The sequence below is a fragment of the Theobroma cacao genome, chromosome 3 (assembly GCF_000208745.1).
Source record: "Theobroma cacao cultivar B97-61/B2 chromosome 3, Criollo_cocoa_genome_V2, whole genome shotgun sequence".
In the NCBI taxonomy this organism is placed as follows: Eukaryota; Viridiplantae; Streptophyta; class Magnoliopsida; order Malvales; family Malvaceae; genus Theobroma; species Theobroma cacao.
Window position 1 is genome coordinate 19,955,275 of NC_030852.1, and position 5,506 is coordinate 19,960,780.

Consider the following 5,506-nt stretch of genomic DNA (forward strand, 5'->3'; position numbering starts at 1 on the left):
CGAAATTTCAGTTGTTTGGGTATAATAAGAAAATAAAGAAATATTAAGTAAAATATTCTATTTCATCATAAAACAATATTTTTAGAGTTATACATAAATAATTTTTGTAGCGTAAAAGTTAAATAAATTCATACATACTGTAATACAGTAAGCCAAAGTATTTAATTTAATTTACAATAATAAGTGGGCCCCCGAATAAACAAAAGTAAAGAGGACTATAACCTACAGTTTGAAGAATGCAAACCCAACAGTAGTCCTCGATGAGATCAGCTATCTACAGTCTAATCTGAGCTTGAAATGGAGGGAAAGGAGAGTGGTGAGATTTTATAATCCCAGTGAGTAAACAAACATCATTCAAAAGATCTAAAGTCCGAGTAAAAGGAGACAATTAAAATATTTCATCTCAATATGTATTTCATAACATAAATATTCATTTCATTTAAATATTCAACATGACTTATGAGTATTTTAAAAGCTTGGCTCTTACCAAAATCATTCTCGGGGATACCTTGGCCGAGGCATCTAATCGAGTCCTCCAAGGCTGTTAAAAAGTTCGTATACACGTAAATATATTTTTAGTTTAAAAAGAACACAGCCGTTCCTTGGCATTAGCAGAGTTCATCGTCATGAGGTGGTTCGGCGTGACGTGAACTCTAACCATACCTCAGAAGATACCCTATGCGCCTCTTCAACCGAGGTACATATATATATCTGAATTCTGTACCCCTTTAATAGGTTGGTCCACAGAACCCGCCCACTGTAGCAAGCTAAACCCACCATACAATAAAATTTTAACAGCATGACAAGGCTAATATGACACTACCCAACCTGCAAGGGTAAAATAAAATAATTCATACAATTCATAAAATACAGCCCAACCAGTAATGCCAACACAATAACAATATAACATAAGCCATCAATTTCCAATCATAAATTTGCAACATACTAGTGGTCTCCAATTACTCTATTTTTCAAATCATTATTTTGTTTCAAGACAATTTATAAAGTCTTTTCATTTAAACACATTTTGTTTACAAAACATAAAAATTTACCATTTGAACTCATTTTCATAAAATTCACCAAAACCGAATAAAAACATACTTTAGATAATTAAAATGATGGTAAGGTTACTCACAATGTTTAGAGTGGGGATTTTCGAAATACTCAGACTACTGGTCCTCAGATACAATTCCCTTGCCTTTATCGGAGGACTCACCACCTTAACACAATACAAAATCGAGAAATTCACCACATTGGTACTAAATTGAAATTAAACTAATTTAGACTACTAATGCATGATATGGAATGCAAAAAGTCTAACTTTTTCCTAAACACCGTATTAACCTATTTCGGTCTTTTACCCAATAAATTGAAATACGCATCCAATTTAGCTCCAATTGATCCCATTTCTTTTTCTAATGCTTCAAATCACNTCGGTCTTTTACCCGATAAATTGAAATACGCATCCAATTTAGCTCCAATTGATCCCATTTCTTTTTCTAATGCTTCAAATCACCAATGTCCAGCCAAATAACTCAAAAATCAGCAAAGCCACATTCATATTCCTTCTTGGAAAAATTCGGCCAAAATGGTGCATCATTGTCACAATTTTTCCTACTTGATTTTCTTTCCATAATTCATTAATTTTCATATAAAAAACCATGATTTCATAATCAAATAACCTAAAATAACATCACATTCTTCCTCACCATTGACTTGAAAATTCAGCTAAGGCTAGGTAATGAGAAAAATGAATGTTTTTCTACATATTTTGTTTACTAACATGCTAAACTAACACTAAACACTAACATATATCAAAGTCAAATCAATCCAACAATTTTTTCTCTCTAGACCCATATGACCAGCCATGAAAACATGCAATTTAATCATGGAAAATAAGGAGAAATGCTTGGGAATAAGAAAACTCAAGCTTAATAGAAAAATCTTACCTTCTTCACTTAATTTCCTTGAAAATTCATACTTTTTCTTTGATTTTCTCTCTCTAGGGTTTGGTTTTTATTTTCTCTCTCTTCTTGCTGGTTTGGCCGACCATGGGGTGGAAGATGGCCTGGTTTTTGTGCCTTTTAAAAAGGAAAATAATAAATTAATAAAGGCATGACACGTGGCATCATGTCATTGGCCCGTTTTTAATTTCTTAACTATTAAGCTTTTTCTCTCCTTCATGTAAATTCTTTCAAATATCCATGATAATATTGGATAAAATCCATGTGCTGGACAAGTGTCGGGTGTGTAAAATTACAATTTTGCCCATAAAGTGGTAAAATTACCATTTTACCCCTATGTTTTGAAAATACCGGGATTACAATTTTTTTTCACTTCTTAACCTCAAATCATACTCTAATAAGTCAAATGGGGTCAAAAAAATCTTTTCTAAAAATTTTCATTTTGTCCTTAAGTGGCAAATAACCATTTTGCCCCTAGATAGTGAAAATTTTGGTTTGACTCCAAATTGATCCTCAAACTCTGAATTACCATTTTGAGTCATCCTTGGACTGTGACGCTCTTAATTTCATCTTAAATTCCTATTTGATCTAGTTCGAGGCTTAAATCAACTTTGTTGTTCCTTTAGGTACAATATCGACTTTTGTAAATTTTTCGGGACTCTCCTAGCATGCAAACATGCTATCCATCACATGTATGTCATGACAAGTATTTTTTAAGATTAGGCTTTACAGAAAGTATTCATCTATTTGTGGTAGGTTACAAGTATACATCCACTTTTGGTGGGTGATCCACCTATGATGGGTTATCCACTTCTAGTGAATTATCTATTTTTTTTTAGTGAGTTAAGGCATCCATCAATTTTTTATGGTAAAATTATTTATCCACTTCTAGTGGTAAAATTATAATTAAAATAGTGATAGTGTAAATTATTATGGCCATCATAATTAAATGATGTTGCATTCACTTGAAAGAATGGATGGATTCATGATTATGACCATAATTATTAAATGATGTCGCATTCACTTCAGGGAATGGACAGATTTATAATTTTTTTATTAGTAACTAGTTTGTTGCATTCACTTCAGGGAATGGACAGATTTATAATTTTTTTTATTAGTAACTAGTTTGTCGCATTTACTTCAGGGAATGAACATTCATAATTTTTATTAGTAGCTCGTTTGTCACATTCACTTCAGAGAATGGACATTCATGGTTTTACATTAATAGCTATATAATAGCAAATTCACTTTCCAATCAAAGTTTAAAATATATACTACATGATAGTAAAATTTATATTAAGGTTGATTTTTAGGGAATGGAAATACTAAAAAGATATCAAGTCACTTACTTGATTTTTTAAAATCAAAAATCAAAAATCAAAACCCAATCATTGAAATCCTTTTGAAGCTTAAAGATGATGAAAACATAATAATTCTAAAACTTGAGAAATCAGAGAATCGTGCTGATAACGTGTTATAAAATAAATCTGAAAAGAACAACTTTAAGAGAAATATAAAAGAAAGTATTTAGAGGGAAAGAAAGTAAGTAGAGGGAGTAAAAAGATCTTATTCAAGTATATATCTACAAATGAAGTGAAAGGGTCTATTTATAAACTAATAACCCCTTATCTAGATTGAATTTACAAAATGAAGATAACACTTAAGGATTAGACAGATTATAGCTTAATCCAATCTAATTTACATCAAATCTAGATATAGATAATATAAATGGATATTCACAAAAATATTCATAACATTAACATAATTATAACACTTTTCTACTTTTTTTGGGTACATGTGATATTGGGCTAAACTTTTCACCTATGTTATGACTAATGCTATTTGTTTCACAATTATTATAACATAGTTACATTAAATTTTAAGAAGAATAATTTCAATTTAAGTTGACATTTGACCCATTTATGTTAAAAAACATCATGTTATGCTAGTTCTAACTTATTCTTACAATTATACCATAGAGTAATTTTTAAGGTAATTATGTCACCTCTCACCTATTTTTTAACAGATATATATGTGCTTTTATCATTGTTCTTATACGTTTACGTTAAAATTTTAAAGATTAATTTCAATTTAAGGAGATATCTTACCACTTTATGTTAAACTATAGAATATCATCTTATATTTGTTTCTACTTTTCTTTGCAATGATTGTCACCATAAAAGGAATTTTTATTCATTTAATTACCATAAAGACTAATTAAGGTAATTACAATATTTTTTAATCTATTTTACAACAATTTTTTTTTTAAAAAAAAACATAGGTTATGTTTTTTATTATTAATTTTAGAAAATTACATTAAAATTTTAGGAAGATTAATTTCAATTTATGTTGACATCTTACTTGTTTATGTTAAATTAGTATCATGTTATACTTGTTTTTAATTTTTGATGATAATAATTGTCATAAAATAAATTTTAAAAGAAATTACAAAATATTATATGAAAGATATTATGTTCTTATTTTTCTCGCAAATTTATGTTAAGATTTTAAGAAAATTAAATTCAATTTGCATTGATATATGTTATACTTGTTCTCTCCTCCTTTAGGCTTCTAATAATTTCCATAAGTTAAAGTTCTAAAGTAATTACAACACTAAATACTTATTTTACAACCAATGTTATGTACATTTTATCTTAATTCTTAATTACCTACTTAGGTTAAGACGTTTGAAATATAATTTAATTTTTCATTGACTTTTTCTTTAATTTACGTTAAGCTATAATCATGTATTTCAAGTAAGTTAAGGGGTATAAATTACAATAAACTCTTTTAAGAAAATAAAAATTTCTTCCAAATTAATCAACCCGAAATTAAAAATGTATTAATAATTAGATGACAACTTTGACTTCCACTGAAAACTCTTTTATATATATATATATATATAAATTTCACTTTCATTGGAAAAACTAAGCTAAGACATAAACCAAATATCCACACGTCTTGAGTCTGACTAACTTTGTCTCTACCAAAGAGAAGGAAGAGAGCAAGAGCCCTTTACACCAACTTCTTTGCATTGTGTTAATGTTTTGTTTGTTTCCAAAGAAACAAGAAATAATAGTTAAAAATATTTTTAAGCTATTTAGATTTTATTCTCTTATTATGTTCAATCAAATCTTTAGATTTGTATTTTGAGTCAAACAAATCTTTATTATTAATAGTTGACTAACTATTATTCTATACTACATAATGCTGATGTAATACACTGATATGTTGATGTAGCGTAATGACATGTCTACAAAGGCGGCCTAATAAGTTCAAAGGTTTAAAGCAAAATATTTAAATGAGGTTTTTTTATTGAAATTAGAAAAAAATTATTAAAATTTTATTCTTCTAGCCTTTAGAGATACAAAATTTTTAATTAAACTTTTATAATCAAGTTCTTCTAATATTTCTTTTTCAATTAATAATATAGCCAATCCATTTAATCTTTCTTAAGATATTATTGATCTTAAATAAGATTTTATTAATTTTAGTTTTAAAAAACTTATTTCTCCTGAAGCAACACTTACTGGAATTGTTAA